Genomic DNA, 25,700 nt, shown 5'->3' with positions numbered 1-25,700 from the left:
AATAGTGCTGTGATAAATAACTGTTAGAAGATATGTCTTTGTTATGATTATTTTATTTCCTTTAGGTACCCAGTAGTGAGATTGCTGAATCATTTGTAATTAATTCTATTTTCAGTCTTGAGGAAACTCCATACTGTAATCCATAAGGCTACACTATTATACATTAGTATACCACTAGTAGTATATAAAGAGTTTCACTTTCTCCAAATTCTTGCTAGCATTTGTCACCATTTTTTTCCATTTATTTGCATTTATTTTATGGTGAATTTATTCCCATGCTGTAAGTTTTGGTTTCTTCAGTTTCTTCTGGAATATCTTTTTGTTATATGCAACTGCCTCTTCTATTTTAGGAACAATTTGTTCCTTTTCAGTGAGGATCATCTCAGTGTGGTGGGAGCTCATGTATAAGTTAATATGACTATGAGCTCTGTAAGTGCATCTCAGGTGCTTTTTTCACCTGGATATATGTTCAATGACCGGAGAATCTACATCTAAGTCCTGAAGTTCAGCATTACTCTGCATTTTTAAGTGTGTGCAACAGAAATTCAGCATTCTTTTTGGTACATTGACCCTGTGTCCAGCCCTGCCTGTTTGGCCTGAGCATACCTCTCAACTCTTCCATTGTAATGCTGGAATGGCACACATGGCTTATTTAAAATGACATCTTTCAGATACTTACTTGGTAGCTTTTGGAATATGCATACCCATGATGGACTGGGCAGTTAATGAATGTTCTTAATGTAAACATGAAGATCTGAAGGTCTTGGGCTGGGGTATAGCTCAGTGGCAGAACGCTTGCCTGGTATGTGTGAGGTAATGAGTTTGATCCTTAGCACCACACATAAATGAACAAATAAAATAAAGGCATTCTGTCCATCTACAATTACAAAAATAAAATTTTTTTTAAAAAAGATTTGAACATCTTGATTTGTATGATTTTGTGGGGTGTTCTGGGTCAAGAGAGTTGTGACCCATTTTCACAGATCACCTCAGGCCACTTACTGGTGGAACCATTCTTTACTTTTCGTCTTGTGATATAGACATTCCAACTGTGATGAAATGATAGGTCATTGTCATTTTCATTTTCATTTCTCAGTTTATTAGTATGTTGAGAAATTTTTGATGTACTTGTTGGATATTTGTATATTTTGGAGGGATAACCATTCAGATCATTTGCCCAATTTTGATCAGATTATTTGCCTTTTTTCTGTTGAGTTCCTTATATATCCTGAATATTAATTTCTTGTTGGATAAATTCTTAGCAAATGTTTCTTCCCATTTTTGAAGTTGTCTCTTCATTCTGTTTTTTTCTTTGCTGTGCAAAGCTTTTTAGTTTGATTTAGTCCCATTTGTCTAATTTTTGCTTTTGTTGCCTATGCTCCAGGAGACATCCAAAAAATATTCGCCTATACTAATATCTCGGTGTGTTTCTCCTATATTTTCTTCTAGTAGTTTCATAGTTTCAGGACTTAGGTTAAGTCTTAGAACCATTTGAGTTAAATTTTGTATATGGAAGAAATTGGGCTCTAGTTTCATTCTTCTGCATATGTATGTCCAGCATTTATTGAAGAGGCTGTTCTTTCTTCATTGTATAAAATTGGTATCTTTGTGGAAAATCACTTGGCTGTAAGTTCATTGATTTAATTTCTAGCTTTTCTATTCTGTTTCATTGGTCTATGTGTCAGTTTATATGCCAATACTATGCTGTCCTTTTGAATCAGTGGGATTAGTAGTAACAGAGAATGGTATTCTGTCCATTAGATTATTTTCTTGTTGTAGGTTTCATATATGTTTGAGTTCTGTGGAAAGCAAGTGGTCTATTGCAAGACATGAAAAAGCTTTTTCAGTAAACCCTGTAATATCTACTTAATGTTGTTTTGCAACTCTTTCTAAAAGAAAATATCCTAAAGGAGAGAAAGCCATTCTTCCCTCTCTGCTGTACACTTCAACACATACTGTCTAAAAGAGAATAACATAAAGGAGGAAAAGCTATTTTTGCCTCTTTACTATGGATTACCTTGCACTTTGACACCTTGAGAACTCAAGGGAACCAGCAGAGAATAACTAGGCCTAAAAGTATAACAGGAGAATAGTGCCTGGTGGAACACTTACATGTTATGGCAGAGTTAAGTAAATCCCATTTTCTTCTCTCATATGGTTATTCCTTTTCTCAGAGAAGGATATCTTTGGAATCACCTGAATATGCTAAATTATGAAAGATTAAGCACGTTGCCATTATTTACATCCAACAGTCATTTTTATATAGTATCAGCATGCCAAGATGACATCAACACAGGTGAATTTCATGGCATACCAGATGCCCTCAGAGCCTTAGGAAAAATAGCCAAATGATCAACATTTTCTACCAGGTCTTTCTACTTTGTCTCTTCTGTTTCTACTAACATCTGTTACCCTTACGTTACTCTAGGCACTTCATCACGTTTATCCCATTCCATGTATTTTTTGTTCTCAAATCTAAGAATATGGTTTATAATTAGGGGTTCTAAATGATCAGTTATTGCCTTCTGAAAAAGGAAGAGGGAGAGAGGAAAACCTAGTTAATCAGATTATTATAACACAAAATTCTAATTGTTTATGAGATTGATTCCTTATACTTTAAATTTTCTTATAAGTGACTCTGACTCTACTACTAATAGAAAAAACCCTCAACACTGAAAGAGAGTATGTAAATAATTACAGATAAATACTGGAACTAAAGAATGTATCAATGCTGCTGTTAGTTTCTTATTTACATATTTATTGTGAAGAGTATAATTAGAAACAAATTAATCTCTTTGTACTGGCTTCCCAATTTGCCCTTCATGTTTCCCATCCTTACATATTAAATGTGTTGAATATATTTTCGAATTTTTCTTTAACATTCCTGAAATTATTGGTATTATTTTTATAAAAGGAATTTGCTTTAAAATTAAAACTTAGAATGGGAAAGGATCAGATATTCCTTTTTCCAGTTTCTGCTATAGTACAAGCTAGAATTAGGGAAGGACAAAACGTAGAAGGTAGTTATGATAGTGAAAGCATAAACAACTAAATTGTTTAAATGATAATGTCCAAAGGACTCGTCCTGTCTGTCCCATGTCTACTTAAGATTTGAGTTTTGAGAAAAAGAAAGAAAATAGACCTGACTAAACAAACTTTTATTGGGCAATGTGGATTGACTGTGGGAGTTGTATTAGTTGTTTATCTATAAAATTGTATGTTATGGTAGTATAGATCCTCTGTCTGCTTCATTCACGTTGAATAATTTCTTAGCACTTCAAAGAGGTTAAATATCAATAGCATTGTCAGTTTTTTGGTGAAATGAAATTAAGTTTCTTGTTTATTTTAATTTTAAAATTCTGGGACTGCAGTTGTAGCTCAGCGGTAGAATGCTTGCTTGGCACTGGGTTCAATCCTCAGCACCACATAAAAATAAATAAATAAAATAAAGATATTGTGTTCATTTCTAACTAAAAAATATTTTTAGAAAAATAACTCTGAAAAGTCTCTCACCTATATAATTTTAATGTAAAACTCTTTTTTTTTTTTTGAGGCTTCTCAAAAAATCTTTCTTTGAGAAAATAAATTACCTTGAGAAACTAAGAGGTGTTTTGATACCTTGGCATATCTCTTTCATTTGCTTCATCTGTACTCAAAAAGATAAAGCCTTTCTTAGAAAATATGGTTATATTTAAATCTCTGAGATGGTGAGTAATGCCATCAACAAAAGTAAGGTAATTTAACTGGAGTTTGAAGATTAGTAAGACAGTTATCTAATATTTAGATAGTTATGAAAAAAGATTTTCCTTTTTTTATTTTAAGCAATCTTTTAGTTATTATAGTTTGTTTTAGAAGTTAAATGAAAAACATATCATAAAATTTTATTTATTGGTTACTTTGTAAATACTTCTTTAATTAAGCATAAATTTAATGAAGCATTGATAACTATGAGGAAATTATACTTTTAAATTTTTTTATAATTCTGTAGTAAATAGCTTTTTTTTTTTTTTTTTTTGTATTAGAGGGGGGCTGGAAGCTAGGGCCTTGAGCATGCTAAGTATTTGTTTTATCCCTGATTGCACCCAGCCCCCAGTGAATAGCTCTTTATAGTTGATAGATTATTTTGTTTTTCCTACATCAATCAATGGTAAAATATAGTTCTATAAATAACAATAGCTATAGTTTATTGATTGAGTAATAAACTATTTCAACACTATATAAATTTAAGTTTTTGAATCTTCACGCTAACCCTGAGACAAGATCTGTTACTGTCCATATATTGCAGGTGAGGCATCTTGTTATGGTTTGTGAGAGCTGTAACCTAATCAGTTCATTCTAGTTCGAATGTGGTGATTGTAACTGACTTCGAGGTAACTATAGACAGGTTGGACCTGATTGGAGGAGGGTGGATCTCTAGGTGCATACCCTGGAAGAGTTGTTCTTCCCTGCATCCCCTTTTCCCTTCCTCTCTACATGCCCTTCTGCCATGTTGTTCTGTCTCACCCTGAACCCAGAGCAGTGGAGTTGGCGCTTCATGGACTAAATCACTGGAACTGTGAGTCAAAATAAATTTTCCCTCCTCTAAGTTGTTCTTTTCATATATTTCCATCATAGTGACACAAAGCTAACTAACGCATAACTGAACGACAGTTGAGGTCAAACAGTATTGTCAAAGGTTGTATAGCAAGTGTGGTGAGAGCCAGGATTCATTGATAAATGTTCCGTCTCAGAGCTAATGCCCTGAACTCTTCCATTAAAATATCTTGGACATCTGTTCTTTTGTATAACTTTTATACCCCAATAAATTTTTTATTGCTACTTTTATTGTGTAAGTAATATGTGTTTATCATAGAAAGTCCAGACATTGAGGTGAACAAAAAGAATAATTATTCATATTCCTACCATAAGAGCACATGAAACTTTTTTATACTTTCATAAACATTTTTATTTGCATATATTTTTTATTCAAATAGATTTCTGCTTTATGTGGGTTGTTGTAATCTGCTTTTGTTTCACGCAAATACAATTTTTCATGTCATTATGTAGTTTTCATAACATCAGATGTACCGATTGTACAGTGTTTTTGTGTACTATATTTATTTAGAAATTTCCAATAGTGGCATTTTGTTTTTACTTTTTTTCTTAAATGAATGAAGATGTTCTTAATAATTTTCTGAAACTTCAATCCTTGGTATTCTCTCTTCCATTAAGACTCACATGAACTTCATGGCTCAGAGATGTTCTTTTCATGCTGTGCTTATGGGTTTTTTTTTTTTTTTTTAGTTGTTGATAGACCTTTATTTATTTATACATGGTGTTGAGAATTGAACCCAGTACCTCACACATGCCAGGCAAGTGTACTACTGCTGAGCCACAGTCCCAGTCTCTGTGCTTATGTTTTTTAATAAGTGCTCTTGATGTGGCTTGTGCATGTTTGTGTTTAGTATTATGTGATAAATAATTGAAGGTGTGAGGAGATTACACTGAGCTGGAGTGATATTAAAATACTTAATAACTGGTATGATAATACAAATTAATGTATGTATCAAGAATAAATAAAAATTGAACAATATATTCTTTTTAATTCTCTGATAAATTAGGGTTTATGTATTATAAAACTAATTACCAAAGGGTATGAGTTATAGAAAAACTATCCAATCATTCTAGTAATTTCAAAATCATTTAACTATTTTTTGGAATTATTGCTGCTATTTTTAGCTAATCTGCTTTCTCAAACTCTTCTAGGTATTTTTATATTAAATTTGTAGTTGTTAATTGACTAATAGTCTCAATAACCATAAACTTTCTCTTCATATTGATGATAATTATTATTGACATAAAATTCCTTATCAGCTTCTGCTGAATGAACCAAATGACAATTAAATGAAAATACTTTTTAAACTGCCTGAAACAAAGATATTGTTATTTTAGTACCATGTAATGCACAAAAAATAATTTATTGGAGTTTCATATTTAAGAAGACTGAACTTGGATAGATGTCGGCACGAGAGAAAGAGACCAAAGACAGAGGCAAGTAGAGAAAGATCAAGCACAGGGTGGAAAACTTGGGCTCTGTTGTTGAACTGTCTCAGTTTGAATCCCAGCTTTGCCATCTTTCTATTTTTGCTATTTTTTTTTTAAGAAATGGGTCTGATTATAATACATCACAAAAACAAGCTAATATTCATTTATAGCAATGCCAGTCATTGAAGAAATGATCAGTAAAGGTTAGCTCTCATTTTGTCAATAAAGTCAATATTATTATGTTGGTTTTGGCTGGATATTTAATGAGTTTGTAAAACTTAGAGCATTAAAAAGGGTTCCCTGGACTGGGGTTGTAGCTCAGTGGTAGAGCATTTCCCTAGATGTGTGAGGCACTGGGTTCCATTCTCAGCATATAAATAAATAAATAAATAAATATAAATACTAAATGAATGGATGAATGAATGAATGAATGAATAAAATGAAGGTCCAATGACAACTTAAAAAAAAAAAGAATTTCCTATCCAAGTCATCTCTAACCCCAAATTGCTGAGCTTCCAAGATCTCTATTAGGGAGTTCCTGTAGAACACCACCAAGATTGATGCCTGTGATAACTTCCATTAGCAGTTCTGTAGAGGCCATAGTTGCTGTATGATACTCTATGAGGAAAATGTGGGCAGGTAGCAGGTGCCATTGCCAAGGCTGTCTACTCTGGCATCTGTGGGTACATGTAAGGATAGGGCCTAGAAGACTGGTGTGTGGTAGGGAAACCCTGTCCAGGGTTCCTAAGGGAGATGAGAAGACATCCGACTGTACTGGCTACTTGTTTAGGCACCAGATATCTTCAAAGATTTCCAAATGAGAAACCAATACTATATTGACACTCTGTGGCTGAATGTCAGCACTGAGCTGATCACTGATTTGGTTTGATTGTTGTCAAAATAGGTGAAGCCCTATAATTTATCAAAAAACAAAACCAAAAATATTCTCCCAAAACACAAAAAAACTTCCCTATTGGATGGGATGACAGTATGTGAATACTTAATATTTAAACTACTGCTGAGAGAGGTTAGTATATATTAAGTGAAAAAAAAAAAAGTATAAAACAATTTCTATACTCTGCTACCTTTTATCTTAGAAAACGGGAATATGTTTGCATTTGGTTATATTTAAAAACAATGGTAGAAAAAACCCAAACCTTTAAAACTAAAGCTGATGTATCTCTACAATTACCAGATGCCACTGAAATCATCAAGTCAAGCATTGCAGGATATTCTAAGAGAAATGATAATATAACCCATGTTGTTCTGGATAGATAGTTCTTCCTTAGCACAGAATGTTGCTTTCTGGTTATGTATATTCTGTAGCTATTCAAGAAGGAGGTCAACCAGAAAATCTAAAGATCTATTCTTATCTTCTTGCAGGGGCAGTGGTGGAAGATAAGTCTTCTTTGATAAATTCTGTTTTACATAACAATTAAAACTTATATTTTAAGATATATTTCCTAAAATCCAAAAATATAATGAAACAAATGAACCTAACTATGTATTGTGAATTATCCTAACCATTCAGAAAAGATATTAAATTTAAAACAAAGAAGTGGAAGTTGATATTGTTATGGTAATCTAGGACATTACAATTATCTTAATTGTATTAGTAGCAATGGGGATAGACATAGGAAGTGTTTTTTTATTAAAAATATTTTATTAGTTGTTGGTGGACCTTTATTTATTTTTATGTTGTGCTGAGAATCGAACCCAGTACCTCACAAATGCTATAAAAGCACTCTACCACGGAAGCCACAACTCCAGCCTGACATAGGAAGTTTAAGTCATATTTTAGAATCAGAATCAACAAAATTGGAATTCATGAGGGCTGACAGAGAGTAAGAAATCTAGGATTGATTCCTGGGTTTGGGGTTGACTCATGAAAATGAAATAGTATAAGTAAGACTAGCATCGGAATTAGGATTTTCTGAACTTGTTAAGACATTTTTGAAACTATCCACTTAGAAGATCAAGTTGACAATTCACTGTGTAAGTCTGGATACTCAAAGGAAGGCTCTGAGCTGGAGATAGGATTTGGGAATCATATCAATATAATTGGTATTTAAAACTTGGTACTCTATTTTTATTATATACTACACTGCAATTAAATCTGCCTCGCAGACTATTCTAGATTTATGATTAGGATAATATTAACAAGGTAAATTTCAGTAATGTAGGCAGTAGTATAATTTTTAAAAAATACTGATAAAATATTATACTCCTTTTGTAGTGGCTTCTCAACTTATCAGTTTGAGTAATTATTTACTAGTCAGTAATTATTTACCAAAGAGTAAATAATTTCTGGGTTGGTACTTTGAGACTGTGTGACTGTCCTATTCCCCAGTACCCTTTGTTTTCGGCATTCATTTATAATTCTTGCCTAAATCAATTATTATCATTTTTGTTTTGTATTAGTACTCATTGACTGTTTTGATTCAGTGTTGCTCATCCCTGTCATTTTTCATTTATATTCTCAAATTATCCTAAATTTAGGTATTGGCAGTCAGTCCACACAGACTGCTATTTCTTTTTGGCATGTCCCCATCAAATTTTGAGCACTTCCTTACTTTAAGTGCTTTTTTGGAATAAAAATCATATTCTCATCTTGCATTTTCCCCTCTCAGCCCAAGAATCAGACATTTTGCTTTTTTAAGAGGGATATTATTTAGAAATCCAGATCTAGGTTGCTCGTTACTACTGGGTGTCATTTCTTCTAGGTTCTTTGTGAAGAATTCATTTTAATACCACAAATTTAAATCCAATACCAGAGAGTTCTTCCTCATTTTATATTTGTGTTACTGATAGCTCAGTCCTTGTTTTCTGCTGTCAATCCAATAACAAGGACATGGTTTTGAGAAAAAGGAAAAAGAAGTTTTATATCTTTAATAGCAAAGGAGAAGCACAGGAGACTCCTATCCCAGAGGCTGTGATTCTTCCCATCAAGGGGAGCAGGGGACTTTTAAAGAAGGGATTCCAAGGCTACATTCCACCTGTACTCTCCCTAAGTTGTAATTTACTTATTAGTTTGGGAGATAGTCATTTCTGAGATCTTCTGGTACCATCCCCAAAGACTAAATTACTTCATTCCTCTGGTGGGTGTGTGCTCAAGGACCTATAACTGCCTGGGATGGGGAAGAAAGGTAATCCTGTTTGTCTAAGATTAAGGAACGGGAGAAATTAGGAGGAGAGAGAAAGAAAAAGGAACATGTCTGTTTTAAAAATAAGTGGCGGGGGGGAGAGGGAAGATGGTGGCGAAGGGAGTGCATCACCCCCGTGTGCCGCGTCACTGTGTGGGAGAATGACGAGTTAAAACAGCTGAAGGCTGTCTTGTTGGGAATTTCCAGCGAAATTGAGGTGCTTCAGAATCTAGTGGAGGGATTTTCATCACATGAGGATCGGCGGCGGGGGCTCAGTCGCGGGGGATTTCTCCGCACGGAGGGTCGCACGGCTTGTTCGGCGGATTGCCCCGTGGCCGGAGTCTGCGGCGCGCGCTGGGAAGCGGAGAGGTGGCGGCGAGGAGGTGCAGCGCTGCGGATTCTGTGGGCTTCTGCCAGCGGTGGAATGGCTGCACTCAGTGCTTAGTTCTGGGTGTGAGACAGAGGAGGGAAGCGGTCCAGTTCAGTTCTCCACACCGGTCAGTCCACGGAGGAGGCCAGCGGCCGCCATCTTGGAGAGCTGACGTAATCATCCCTGTTTTCTACTGATCTCAGCTCATTCAGCTACGGAACACGTAATTTCAGGCTGTTATTTGCCTGCGTCTCGCATACAGATAGCTCAGGCTCATGGCTAGAGAACCCACGGAGACGACTTCTTGGAGCTCGCCCCTAGCAGAGCGTGCTCCGAGCTCTTAGCAGCCGGGTTCTGGTTCCCGGAGCTGCTTTGGTCCAGGGCTGGGGAACCCACGGAGACTGCTTCTTGGAGCCTGCTCCTAGCGGACCGTGCACCAAGCTCTGGGCAGACGTGTGACCGACCGACAGAGCAGGCCTAGCGGCCCGCCAGCGTAGTACACAGATCACCCCAATTGGAGGAGGAGCACTGCCACTACCCGCTCTGCAAGGGAGATTTTTCAACTGTACAAGACCAATATAAATAAATAGGGGGAAAATTTCAAAAAAAAACAACAGTTTTACCAAGCAGAAAGAAACGCGAGCAGTATGAAAAGACAAGGCAAGAAAGGACCACAAGCAATGCAGGTCAACTCAACTTTAGAAGAGGTAATAGCTGCAACAGATGGAATGTCAGATAAAGAATTCAGGATATACATGCTTCAGATGATCTGGAGTTTCAAGGAAGACATGAGACAGCAAAATCAGACAATGAAAGATCACTTTGATCTTGGAGAGCTGAGGTATCCACCGCCACTCTCCGACAGATTGCAGCGGCAAAACGGGTGCGTGTCACTCAGTTCAGCCCCCATACATAGGGGGATTTCGCATAAAATCTCTCCTAGACTTTCAGGGGAAGGGAGTATCACAGTGAGCCTACATAAAGACTAAAGGAGAACGAGAGGCACCTGACCTTCAACTCCCCCTCCCATCAGCAGCCAAAACAAAACCTGTCTAGCCAGCGCTGGGGGAGGGGCAAGCAGAAAAAATCAAAACCATAGAGTGCCGGGGATCCTAAAAGCCAACGGTGTGACCCCGGAGATCCAGGCTGCCTGATTCTGGCGGCCTGCCCCGCGGCTACAGAAGGCGTGGCGCCACAGTGCCAGGGATCCCAAAAGCCAACGGTGTGACCCCGGAGATCCAGGCTGTCTTATTCTGGCGGCCTGCCCCGCGGCTACAGAAGGCGTGGAGCCACAGAGAATGGATTAAATGGTAAGCAGGGAGATAGGTGCCTGCAACATGGTGGTGTCCCAACTGCCAAGCGGGCACTGACCCCCGGGCTGAGTACGGGATTTCAGACGGGGAAGGAAGCGGTACAGTTCTATTTCCCACAAGGGAAACAAAACAATAGAGTGCCGGGGTTCCCAATAGCCACCCTCCACACCCAACAAACGGCAGGCCCAGAGTACAGTTTGAACTGCCGAGAACCATCACTCAGGGGAAATCTAGTCTAGCAGGAGAAACCAAGACTAGCAGGAGAAACCAGGAGACTAGAGGCAAGGCCCTTGCGACTGGGCAGCTGTAAACTGCAGGCCCGCCGGCGACAGCTCACCCACTGCCCGCGTATATGGGAGGTAGGAGAACGCCCACCCGCTGGCGACTGATCACCTGCCCACGGCCTGTGATACTGGGCGGCTGGAGACTGCCCGCCTGCCGCGACAGGGAGCTGAAACCAAACAGAGACAGTCCAGTCACACCCCCCCATTAGGGCACCCCGGCAAGGAGACTGGGCCTGTCATAGCAGAGTAGTGTCGTCACTGGAGCTCGGATGTCGGAATTCCTTCCCAGCGGAATCCACGTTAGCAGGCATAGTTTAACAACACAAAGGAGAGACATCAGAGTAATACAGAAACAAAACAAATCTATAGAAGAGAGCAGAAACACGACAATCAAAAAGAGCTAGAAAGTAACGTGGACAACATGAGAAAACAAGGGAAAAGAGGATTACAAGCAATGCAAGACAACTCAATTCTCCAGGAGGACATAGAAACATCAGAAACAGGGATAGCGAAAGAACTCAAGGCATACCTAACTCGAATGGAAAGGAATATTAGAGAAGACATGAGACAGCAAGTCCAAGAAATAAAAGTATATTTTGAAAATGAATTAAACAAACAAATTCAAATGGCAAAGAACGAGCTCTACCAGGAGATAGAGATCTTAAAAAAAAATCAAACAATAATCCTAGAATTGCAGGAAACTATAAACCAAATTAAAAACTCAAACGAGAATATTACAAATAGACTTGATCAAGTAGAAGTCAGAACATCAGATAATGAAGACAAGGTTTATCAACTTGAAAAGAATATAGTCAACACAGAAAAGATGCTTAAATCCCACGAGCAATCTATTCAAGAGATATGGGATGTCATAAAAAAGCCAAACCTGAGAGTCATAGGGATAGAAGAAGGCACAGAGTTTCAAACCAAAGGAATGGACAGCATATTAAATGAAATAATTCTAGAAAACTTCCCAGAGATGAAAGATGGAATGGATTGCCAAATCCTGGAAGCCTACAGGACCCCAAACATTCAAAACCATAATAGACCAACTCCAAGACATATAATTATGAAGATAGCCAATGTACAGAACAAGGAGAGAATATTAAAAGCTACCAGAGAAAAGAGGCAGATTACATTCAGGGGTAAACCAATTAGGTTAACGACCGATTTCTCATCACAAACTTTGAAAGCGAGAAGATCCTGGAATAATGTATTTCAAACGCTGAAAAATAATGGATTCCAACCAAGAATACTATATCCAGCAAAATTGAGCTTCAAATTTGACAATGAAATTAAAATCTTTTACGATAAACAAAAGCTAAAAGAATTTGCAGCAAGAAAACCAGCTCTGCAAAGCAGTTTGAACAAAACACTATAAGAAGAGGAATTGAAAAATAGTGCCCAAAACTAACAGCAGGAGGTATCTCAGTAAAGGGGGAGGAAAATAACCAAAAAGCAAAACTAGCCAAACTAAAATAAATAAATAAAGAAGCATGACTGGAAGTACAAATCATATCTCAATTGTAACCTTAAATGTTAATGGCCTAAACTCACCAATCAAGAGACATAGGCTAGTAACCTGGATCAAAAAAACAAATCCAACAATATGCTGCCTTCAGGAGACTCATATGATAGGAAAAGACATACACAGGCTGAAAGTAAAAGGTTGGGAAAAATCATACCACTCACATGGCCCTCGGAAGCAAGCAGGAGTGGCCATACTCATGTCGAATAAAATCAACTTCAAACCTAAGTTAATCAAGAAGGATAAAGAAGGTCACTATATACTGTTAAAAGGAACCATCCACCAACAAGACATAACAATCATCAATTTGTATGCACCAAACAATGGAGCTGCAACGTTCATAAAAAAACTCTCCTCAAGTTCAAGAGTCAAATAGACCACAACACAATAATTATGGGTGACTTCAACACACCGCTCTCGCCATTAGACAGATCTTCTAGACAAAAGCTGAATAAAGAAACTATAGAACTCAACAGCACAATCAATAACCTAGACTTAACCGACATATATAGAATATATCAACCATCATCAAGTGGGTATACGTTCTTCTCAGCAGCACATGGATCCTACTCAAAGATAGACCATATATTATGCCATAAGGCAACTCTTAGTAAATATAAAGGTGTGGAGATAATACCATGCACCATATCTGATCATAATGGAATGAAATTGGAAATCAATGATAAAAGAAGGAAGGAAATATCCTACATCACATGGAAAATGAACAATATGTTATTGAATGATCAATGGGTTATAGAAGACATAAAGGAGGAGATGAAAAAATTCTTAGAATCAAATGATAACACAGACACAACATACCAGAATCTGTGGGACACAATGAAAGCAGTTTTAAGAGGGAAATTCATTTCTTGGAGTTCTTACCTCAAAAAAAGAAAAAACCAACAAATAAATGAACTCACGCAACACCTCAAAAACCTAGAAAAGGAAGAGCAAAACAACAGCAAATGTAGTAGAAGACAAGAAATAATTAAAATTAGAGCAGAAATCAACGAAATTGAAACAAAAGAAACCATTGAAAAAATTGATAAAACTAAAAGTTGGTTCTTTGAAAAAATAAATAAGATAGACAAGCCCTTAGCCATGCTAGCGAAAAGAAGAAGAGAGAGAACTCAAATTACTAACATACGGGATGAAAAAGGCAATATCACAACAGACACTACAGAAATACAGAAGATAATTAGAAAGTATTTTGAAACCCTATATTCCAATAAAATAGAAGATAGTGAAGATATCGATAAATTTCTTAAGGCATATGATTTGCCCAGATTGAGACAGGAAGACACACACAATTTAAACAGACCAATAACAAAAGAAGAAATAGAAGAAGCCATCAAAAGACTACCAACCAAGAAATGCCCTGGACCGGATGGGTATACAGCGGAGTTCTATAAAACCTTCAAAGAAGAATTAATACCAATACTTTTCAAGCTATTTGAAGAAATAGAAACAGAAGGAGCTCTTCCAAATTCATTCTATGAGGTCAATATCACTTTGATCCCAAAACCAGACAAAGATACTTCAAAGAAAGAAAACTACAGACCAATATCTCTAATGAACTTGGATGCAAAAATTCTCAATAAAATTCTGGCGAATCGAATACAAAAACATATCAGAAAACTTGTGCACCATGATCAAGTAGGATTCATTCCTGGGATGCAAGGATGGTTCAATATACGGAAATCAATAAATGCTATTCACCACATCAATAGACTTAAAGACAAGAACCACATGATCATCTCGATGGATGCAGAAAAAGCATTTGACAAAGTACAGCATCCCTTTATGTTCAAAACATTAGAAAAACTAGGGATAACAGGAACTTACCTCAACATTGTAAAAGCTATATATGCTAAACCTCAGGCTAGCATCATCCTAAACGGAGAAAAACTGAAGGCATTCCCTCTAAAATCTGGAACAAGACAGGGATACCCTCTATCACCACTTCTATTCAATTTAGTTCTCGAAGTACTAGCCAGAGCAATTAGACAGACAAAAGAAATTAAAGGCATAAAAATAGGAAAAGAAATTAAACTATCGCTATTTGCGGATGACATGATAATATACTTAACAGACCCAAAAGAGTCTACAAAGAAGCTGCTAGAGTTAATAAATGAATTCAGCAAAGTGGCAGGTTATAAAATCAACACACATAAATCAAAGGCATTCCTGTATATCAGCAACAAAAGCTCTGAAATGGAAATAAGGAAAACCACTCCATTCACAATATCCTCAAAGAAAATAAGATACTTGGGAATCAACCTAACAAAAGAGGTGAAAGATTTATACAATGAAAACTACAGAACCCTAAAGAGAGAGTTAGAAGAAGATCTCAGAAGATGGAAAAATGTACCCTGTTCATGGATAGGCAGAACTAACATCATCAAAATGGCGATATTACCCAAAGTTCTCTACAGGTTTAATGCAATGCCAATCAAAATCCCAATGGCATATCTTGTAGAAATAGAGAAAGCAATCATGAAATTCATATGGAAAAACAAAAGACCCAGAATAGCAAAAGCAATTGTAAGCAGGAAGTGTGAATCTGGAGGTATAGCGATACCGGAGGTCAAACTGTACTACAAAGCAATAGTAACAAAAACAGCATGGTACTGGTACCAAAACAGGCGGGTGGACCAATGGTACAGAATAGAAGACACAGAGACTAATCCACAAAGTTACAACTATCTTATATTTGATAAAGGGGCTAAAAGCATGCAATGGAGGAAGGATAGCATCTTCAACAAATGGTGCTGGGAAAATTGGAAATCCATATGCAACAAAATGAAATTGAATCCCTTTCTCTCGCCATCCACAAAAATTAACTCAAAATGGATCAGGGAGCTAGATATCAAATCAGAGACCCTGCGTCTGATAGAAGAAAAAGTTGGATACGATATACATATTGTGGGGTCGGGCTCCAAATTCCTTAATAGGACACCCATAGCCCAAGAGTTAACAACTAGAATAAACAAATGGGACTTACTTAAACTAAAAAGTTTTTTCTCAGCAAGAGAAACAATAAAAGAGGTAAATAGAGAGCCTACATCCTGGGAACAAATTTTTACCCCTCACACCTCCGATAGAGCCCTAATATCCAGAATGTACAAAGAACTCAAAAAATTAAACAATAAGATAACAAATAACCCAATTAACCAATGGGCCAAGGACCTGAACAGACACTTCTCAGAGGAGGACATACAATCAATCAACAAGTACATGAAAAAATGCTCACCATCTCTAGCAATCAGAGAAATGCAAATCAAAACCACCCTAAGATACCATCTCACTCCAGTAAGATTGGCAGCCATTATGAAGTCAAACAACAATAAGTGTTGGCGGGGATGTGGGGAAAAGGGCACACTTGTACACTGCTGGTGGGGCTGCAAAATGGTGAGGCCAATTTGGAAAGCAGTATGGAGATTTCTGGGAAAGCTGGGAATGGATCCACCATTTGACCCAGCTATCGCACTTTTCGGACTATTCCCAGAGGACCTTAAAAAAGCGCTCTATAGGGATACGGCTGCATCAATGATTATAGCGGCACAATTCACAATAGCTAGACTGTGGAACCAATCTAGATGCCCCTCAATAGATGAATGGATAAAAAAATGTGGCATATATACACAATGGAGTATTATGCAGCACTAAGAAATGACAAAATCATAGAATTTGCATGGAAATGGATGGCATTAGAACAGATTATGCTAAGTGAAGCTAGCCAAGCCCTAAAAAACAAATGCCAAATGTCTGCTTTGATATAAAGAGAACAACTAAGAACAGAACAGGAAGGAAGAACAGGAGGAAAAGACTACAGTAAACAAAGACGAATGGGGGGAGAGAAACGGGGAGAGAAGGGAAAGCACATGGAAATGGTAGGAGACCTTCAATGATACACAAAATTATAAGAGGTTATGAGGGTCAAGGGGGAGGGAAAAAGAGGGAGAGAATTGAACAACAGCAGAGGAGGTAGAGAGGGAAGATGGGAGGGGAGGGGAAGGGAGGGGGGATAGTAGGGGATAGGAAAGGTAGCAGAATACAACAGTCACTAATAGGGCATTATGTAAAAATGTGAATATGTAACAGATGTGATTCTGCAATCTGTATTTGGGGTGAAAATGGGAGTTCAAAACACAATTTGAGTCAAATGTATGAAAGATGATATATCATGAACTATGTAATGCTTTAAATAATCAATAAAAAAAATTTGAAAAAGAAAAAAAAAAAAGAAAGATCACTTTGACAAGGAATTACATAAACAAATCCAAGAAGCAAAGGATCAATTATACAAGGAGATACAGGTAATAAAAAACAAACAAATAGAAATCCTAGAAATGCAGGAAGCAATAAACCAACTTAAAAACTCAATTGAGAATACTACCAGCAGAGTAGAACACTTAGAAGATAGAACATCAGACAATGAAGAGAAAGTATTTCAACTTGAAAAGAACATAGCTCAGCAAGACAGTTAAGAAACCATGAGCAGAACATCCAAGAGATATGGAATAACTTAAAGAGACCAAACTTAAGAGTCATTGGGATACAGGAAGGCATGGAGGTCCATACCAAAGGAATAAACAATCTATTCAATGAAATAATACGAGAAAACTTCCCAGACTTGAAGAATGAGATAGAATCCCAAATCCTAGAAGCCTACAGGACACCGAATGTGCAAAATCATAAGAGATCCACACCTAGACACATTATAATGAAGATGCCCAACATACAGAATAAGGAGAGAATTTTAAAAGCTACAAGAGAAAGGAAGCAGATTACATTTAGGGGTAAACCAATCAGGATAACAGCTGATCTCTCAACACAGACTCTGAAAGCTAGAAGATCCTGGAATAACATATTTCAAACACTGAAAGAAAATGGGTTCCAACCAAGAATCGTGTATCCGGCGAAATTAAGCTTCAGGATAGAAGATGAAATTAAAACCTTCCACGATAAAAAAAAGTTAAAAGAATTTGCAGCTAGAAAACCATCTCTTCAAAAAATCCTTGGCAAAACATTACAGGAAGACGAAATGGAAAATAACAATGAAAACCAACAGTGGGAGGTAGGACAATAAAGGGGGGAAAATAATCAAAGAGGAAAACAAATCAGGTTTAGTAACATTAATAAACAAATATGGCTGGAAGAACAAACCATATTTCAATAATAACCCTAAATATTAATGGCTTAAACTCACCAATTAAGAGACACAGGCTAGTTGAATGGATCACAAAACAAGACCCACCAATATTCTGCCTACAGGAGATGCATTTGATAGGAAAAGATATACATAGACTGAAAGTGAAAGGTTGGGAAAAATCATATCACTCATATGGACTGCGGAAACAAGCAGGAGTGTCCATAGTCATATCAAATAAAATAGATTTTAAGCCAAAGTTAATCAAAAGGGATAAAGAGGGACACTACATACTGCTCAAGGGAACCATACACCAACAAGACATAACAATCATAAATATATATGCCCCAAACAATGGAGCAGCTATGTTCATCAAGCAAACTCTTCTCAAGTTCAAGAGTCTAATAGACCACCATACAATAATCATGGGAGACTTCAACATACCTCTCTCACTACTGGACAGATCTTCCAAACAAAAGTTGAATAAGGAAACTATAGAACTCAATAACACAATTAACAACCTAGACTTAATTGACATATATAGAATATACCACCCAACATCAAGCAGTTACACTTTTTTCTCAGCAGCACATGAATCCTTCTCAAAAATAGATCATATATTATGTCAGGGCAACTCTTAGACAATATAAAGGAGTAGAGATAATACCATGCATCTTATCTGATCATAATGGAATGAAACTGAAAATCAACGATAAAAGAAGGAAGGAAAAATCATGCATCACTTGGAGAATGAACAATAGGTTACTGAATGATCAATGGGTTTTAGAAGACATCAAGGAGGAAATCAAAAAATTCTTAGAGTTAAATGAAAACTCAGACACAACATATCGGAATCTATGGGACACATTGAAAGCAGTTCTAAGAGGAAAATTCATTGCTTGGAGTTCATTCCTTAAAAAAAGAAAAAAACAACAAATAAATGATCTCATACTTCATCTCAAAATCCTAGAAAAAGAAGAGCGAAACAACAGAAAAAGAAGTAGAAGGCAAGAAATAATTAAAATCAGAGCTGAAATTAATGAAATCGAAACAAAAGAAACAATTGAAAAAATTGACAAAACTAAAAGTTGGTTCTTTGAAAAAATAAATAAGATTGACAGACCCTTAGCCATGCTAACGAAGAGAAGAAGAGAGAGAACTCAAATTACTAGCATATGGGATGAAAAAGGCAATATCACAACAGACACTTCAGAAATACAGAAGATAATCAGAAATTATTTTGAATCCTTATACTCCAATAAAATAGAAGATAGTGAAGGCATCGATAAATTTCTTAAGTCAGATGATCTGCCTAGATTGAGTCAGGAGGATATAGGCAACCTAAACAGACCAATAACAATTGAGGAACTAGAAGAAACCATCAATAGACTACCAACTAAGAAAAGCCCAGGACTGGATGGGTATACAGCAGAGTTTTACAAAACCTTTAAAGGGGAACTAATACCAATACTTTTCAAGCTATTTCAATAAATAGAAAAAGAGGGAGAACTTCCAAATACATTCTACGAGGCCAACATCACCCTGATACCTAAACGAGACAAAGACACTTCAAAGAAAGAAAACTACAGACCAGTATCTCTAATGAACCTAGATGCAAAAATCCTCAATAAAATTCTGGCAAATCGCATTTAAAAACATATCAAAATATTGTATACCATGATCAAGTAGGATTCATCCCTGGGATTCAAGGCTGGTTCAATATACGGAAATCAATAAATGTTATTCACTACATCAATAGACTTAAAAATAAGAACCATATGATCATCTCGATAGATGCAGAAAAAGCATTCGACAAAGTACAGCATCCCTTTATGTTCAAAACTCCAGAAAAATTAGGGATAACAGGATCATACCTCAACATAGTAAAAGCAATCTATGCTAAGCCACAGGCTAGCATCATTCTGAATGGAGAAAAATTGAAGGTATTCCCTCTAAAATCTGGAACAAAACAGGGATGCCCTCTCTCACCACTTCTGTTCAACATAGTCCTCGAAACACTGGCCAGAGCAATTAGACAGACGAAAGAAATTAAAGGCATAAAAATAGGAAAAAAGAACTTAAATTATCACTATTTGCAGATGACATGATTCTATACCTAACAGACCCAAAAGGGTCTACAAAGAAAATATTAGAGCTAATAAATGAATTCAGCATAGTGGCAGGATATAAAATCAACACGCATAAATCAAAGGCATTCCTGTATATCAGGGACAAATCCTCTGAAATGGAAATGAGGAAAAACACTCCATTCACAATATCCTCAAAAAAAATAAATAAAATACTTGGGAATCAACCTAACAAAAGAGGTGAAAGACTTATACAATGAAAACTACAGAACCCTAAAGAGAGATATAGAAGAAGATCTTAGAAGATGGAAAAATATACCCTGTTCATGGATAGGCAGAACTAACATCATCAAAATGGCGATATTACCAAATGTTCTCTATAGGTTCAATGCAATGCCAATCAAAATCCCAATGGCATTTCTTGTAGAAATAGAGAAAGCAATCATGAAATTCATATGGAAAAATAAAAGACCCAGAATAGCAAAAACAATGCTAAGCAGGAAGTGTGAATCAGGCGGTATAGCAATACCAGACTTCAAACTATACTACAGAGCAGTAGTAACAAAAACAGCATGGTACTGGTACCAAAACAGGTGGGTGGACCAATGGTATAGAATAGAGGACACAGAAACCAATCCACAAAACTACAACTATCTTATATTTGTTAAAGGGGCTAAAAGCATGCAATGGAGGAAGGATAGCATCTTCAACAAATGGTGCTGGGAAAACTGGAAATCCATTTGCATCAAAATGAAACTGAATCCCTTTTTCTCACCATGCACAAAAGTTAACTCAAAATGGATCAAGGAGCTTGATATCAAATCAGAGACATGGCGTCTGATAGAAGAAAAAGTAGGCTATGATCTACATACTGTGGGGTCGGGCTCCAAATTCCTCAATAGGACACCCATAGCGCAAGAGTTAATAACTAGAATCAACAAATGGGACTTACTCAAACTAAAAAGTTTTTTCTCAGCAAAAGAAACAATAAGAGAGGTAAATAGGGAGTCTACATCCTGGGAACAAATCTTTACTCCTCACACTTCAGATAGAGCCCTAATATCCAGAATATACAAAGAACTCAAAAAATTAGACAATAAGATAACAAATAACCCAATCAACAAATGGGCCAAGGACCTGAACAGACACTTCTAAGAGGAGGACATTCAATCAATCAACAAGTACATGAAAAAATGCTCAGCATCGCTAGCAGTCAGAGAAATGCAAATCAAAACCACCCTAAGATACCATCTCACTCCAGTAAGATTGGCAGCCATTAGGAAGTCAAACAACAACAAGTGCTGGCGAGGACGTGGGGAAAAGGGTACACTTGCTCATTGTTGGTGGGACTGCAAATTGGTGCGGCCAATTTGGAAAGCAGTATGGAGATTTCTTGGAAAGCTGGGAATGGAACCACCATTTGACGCAGCTATTCCCCTTCTCGGTCTATTCCCTAAAGACCTAAAAAGAGCATGCTACAGGGACACTGCTACATCGATGTTCATAGCAGCACAATTCACAATAGCAAGACTGTGGAACCAACCTAGATGCCCTTCAGTAGACGAATGGATAAAAAAAATGTGGCATTTATACACAATGGAGTATTACTCTGCATTAAAAAATGACAAAATCATAGAATTTGGAGGGAAATGGATGGCATTAGAGCAGATTATGCTAAGTGAATCTAGCCAATCCCTAAAAAACAACTGCGAAATGTCTGCTTTGATATAAGGGGAGTAACAAGGACAGAGTAGGGACGAAGAGCATGAGAAGACGATTAACATTAAACAGGGATGAGAGGTGGGAAGGAAAGGGAGAGAGAAGGGAAATTTTATGGAAATGGAAGGTGATCCTCAGGGTTATACAAAATTACATACAAGAGGAAGTGAGGGGTAAGGGAAGAATAATACAAGTGGAAGAAATGATTTACAGTAGAGGGGGTAGAGAGAGAAGAGGGGAGGGGAGGGGAGGGGAGGGGGGATAGTAGAGGATAGGAAAGGCAGCAGAATACAACAAACACTAGAATGGCAATGTGTAGATCAATCGAAGTGTAAATGATGTGATTCAGTCTACCACGCGGCCTGCGCAGTGGTTTCATTAATGAGGTTCTAGGCATTAAGTTAGTTAGAAGAGATAGAAATAAAACACACAAACCAGTAGCTTATTTTACATTGCTAGGTCCGAGACGGCTCGCCTCCCTGGTTCCCGCCTCTAGCCGCCCAGCAGGGCAGCGAGGATTACTCTGGGCTAGCAGGAGAGAGAGAGAGCGAACACGCTTGGGAGCAGCCTTTTATTTGGGGGACAAGAGATTTAGGGGAGAATTCCATCCAATGAAGGTTGAGGGGGGGCTGCACTCCAAGGTCAGGGTCAGTGATTTGGTCTCCAGGGTCAGTGGTCACGCACACCCCCACACGGATGGGCTCTCTCATCAGGAAAGGGTCGGGATAGCTCCGACACAGCCAGAGCGCCTCAGGCCCTTAACGGGAGTCACCCAATCACGTGTCAGAATGGCTCCCCACAATTCAGCAATCTGTATACGGGGTAAAAATGGGAGTTCATAACCCACTTGAATCAAACTGTGAAATATGATATATCAAGAACTATGTAATGTTTTGAACTACCAACAAAAAAAAATAATGATAAGTTATTGATTTAAGAGGATGAAAATTACCTCTGTAATCCAGATTTCTTAATATAGATTGAATTCTAGCATTCTATCAAAAAAAAAGGAAACAGCAGCTTTACATGTATGAGGACATGAATTGGTGTGAGCATATTTTATATACAAACAGAGATATGAAAAATTGTGTTCTATATGTGTAATAAGAATTGTGATGCATTCTGCTGTCGTGTATTTAAAAAATAAAAGCAATTTAAAAAAAAATAAGTGGCAATGGCAGAGCAACAAGGGCTATATTCAAAGCATAAAGTGGACCATTGTTACATTTGTATCTCCCTTAACTGGTAGAACCATGGTTCCTCCACAGATTTATGTATTTATTTATTTCCTCAGTTCTCCAATGCGTTGAAAATAGGTTAGGAATTGCTACACAAACCCTCGCCAACAATAAACCTGTTAAATAAAGTTCAAGTATTTTTTTGCAGTCTGTATGTCCTTAAAATATATCCTACTAAGGGTGTACAATGTACTGTGTTTGCAAGTTACCTAAATTAATTATTTTTTGGTTAGTTGTGTTTGCTGTAAATATAATTCAATTTATATATTTTGTTTCATTGAGTGTTGAGTTTTCTGTTTGTATAGTTTAACTCTGTATTTGAATATGTAAAGCAGCATAGATTAAAAGTAAGAGCTGAGTAAAAAGGTGTACTGAGATAAATCCCATTTTTTTCTTTATTCTTTTTACTTTATTCCGATTCACCTTTGTAGGTATCTGCTTCTGTTAGTTTCTAATTGAGCCTTCTGTGCTTCCTTTTGCAAAAATTTGTATGTGTTTTGTTATTTCTCCTTCATTGTTATATAAAAGGTAGTAAGATAGTATCCTGTGTATTTGTATGTGTGTATGTATATACATACCTACCTTTTCTTTTCATCACTTAATATATCTGGGAAATTGTTCTGTAAGTTCATAGAGATCACCCTCTTTTTCTACTTTTGCAGGGTCCACTCTTGAATCAAGTAAAAAAATTTTCAACTGGTTTTCTTCATATAGGGTAAACATTGACCTGTCAGACTACTTTGTATAGAATATCGCTATCAGATTTTTTTGAGTTTTTAGATGCATATCTTTGTCACTGTTTATACTTAATGTGAGATGAAACTCCTATCTATATCCTAGTTGTTTTTATATTTTAAAACTTTCTTATTTTCTGCTACTTGTATTAACTTTTGGACCCTCTTTGCAAATATAATCCAATTTCTTGGTTTGTATTCTAGATTGTAACCAGTCAGGAGCACTCTGTTGTTTAACAAATTGCTAGCAATAACTCATTAAATTCTTTTCAAGATTTTGGTTAAGTTACTCTTACAAGAACAATTTGTTTTGATTTTAGTTATAGAATTTTTTCAGCACACTCAGGCTCTTGAGGTTTTTCTCCCATGGTGAACTATTGTGGCCAATTTTAGATTTTAGAAGGTAAGCATAGGGCTGGGGATGTGGCTCAAGCGGTAGCGCGCTCGCCTGGAATGCGTGCGGCCCGGGTTCGATCCTCAGCACCACATACCAACAAAGATGTTGTGTCCGCCGAGAACTAAAAAATAAATATTAAAAATTCTCTCTCTCTCTCTCTCTCTCCTCATTCACTCTCTCTTAAAAAAAAAAAAAAGAAGAAGGTAAGCATAGAACTAAAGTATTCTAAGGCAATTTAATCAGTAATAATAAATGATAGAGAGCTGATAGGCAGGAAGCATCATGAATGCCCAGGAGTCCATTCAAAAGATTGCTAACATGAAATTAATGAGATGTATTAAGTTAATGAAGCATATTATTTTTTTAAATATTTTTTTTAGTTTTCGATGAACTTTTATTTATTTATTTATTTATATATAGTGCTGAGAATCTAATCCAGTGCCTCACACTTGCTAGTAAAGGGTTCTACCACTGAGCTACAACCCTGCAGCATGTTAGTTTTAAAAATAAAAAATAACTGAAAGGACACTTGCAAAGTCCACACAAAGTCCAAGGACCACACCACACACCGGAATCCCACTTGAGAGATTGATTGTCTGAGCATGGAGCAAACTGACAAGGCTGTCCCTCCAGAAGAGCAGCAGCCTGAGGGCATTGCTTTATAGCCTATGAGAGGAATTTTTCACAAGCATGGGCTGAGATTAACCTTTTAGCAAGCACATTCAGAATCCAAAGCCTGGAAGTCCCTAGAAAAAATGATTCCTAAATCCAAACCTGGGAGTCCCTTGATAAAAGGCTCCTAAATTGAAACTTAGGTGTCCGTAGATAAACATGGCTCCCAACTTAAAATGGTGGATCTGATGCCAATAATTATTTCATGTGCCTATTCAGAGTTATGTTTCTCCTTTATTAAAATTTAATCCACCTTTAAAATTATCATTGAGTTTTAGGTGTTATTAAGTGCCACGATCATTTTGCTGTATTCTTTGTTATCTTCTTATGACTATGTACTCTATTACAATATTGTACAGTATCCTACATGACTATAAATGATTTACTATTCTTTATTTACACACAATAACATAGCCTAGATCAAAGAAGACCAAATTAATCTAAAACGTGGAAATTTTATATCCATCCATACAGTATCAACATTTTTTACTTGAACAGTTTATGTTCATTCATAGAAGAATATATTGTAGACTCCCTTTTGCTCCTTCACTATAGTAAATCACTATTGTATGCCACTGTATTTTTTTGTATGACTACTATACTACTCACAGAGATAGAAAAGTAACTATTTAAGAGAATTCTTAATTCTGAATTCTGGGGAAGCTGAGAAGGCTTGTGTGGCTGGGGTGGTAATAGTAGTAGTAGTATAAGTACCAAAATTAAGTTTCTATAGATCATTTAGGGACTTAGCTGCTGGGTCAAGCAATGTGGGCTTTCTTTTTGGCAATTAGAGACATTACATCCTAACCTTCAATAGACAGTTCTACAAATTTTGCTTCTAATGAGTGCTTAAGCTTAATTTCAAATTCTGATATAAAGCTCATTGATGTCTCAAAGGTGAGTGACTCACCTCAGATAGAGATTCAACCAAGAGATTTTATTGGGGGGCTGCCTGAAGGAGAAGAAAGGAGTGGTAGGGAGCAGCAGTGTGAGCCTACAAGCTTCCGCTTAATAAGGGTTGCTTTGGTGATGTGGCGGG

General features: G+C 36.8%; 1 protein-coding gene and 1 pseudogene across 4 annotated transcripts in view; one reads left to right on the top strand and one right to left on the bottom strand.

Annotated features, from left to right (window-relative positions):
• The window catches only part of SYT14 (synaptotagmin 14), a gene marked incomplete at its 5' end in the record, with an annotated part of 187,749 nt that overhangs the window by 20,545 nt on the left and 141,504 nt on the right, over positions 1–25,700 (top strand). The window lies entirely within an intron of this gene.
• On the bottom strand, positions 268–975 carry LOC308652205 (large ribosomal subunit protein uL22-like; annotated as a pseudogene). The gene is made up of 2 exons: positions 915–975; positions 268–754 (listed from the first exon to the last, which is right to left on the bottom strand). The product of its transcript is annotated as a large ribosomal subunit protein uL22-like (transcript).

This window comes from Spermophilus citellus (genome assembly GCF_964194105.1).
Source record: "Spermophilus citellus genome assembly, chromosome: 6".
In the NCBI taxonomy this organism is placed as follows: domain Eukaryota; kingdom Metazoa; phylum Chordata; class Mammalia; order Rodentia; family Sciuridae; genus Spermophilus; species Spermophilus citellus.
This window is presented reverse-complemented; position numbering and strand designations above follow the sequence as displayed.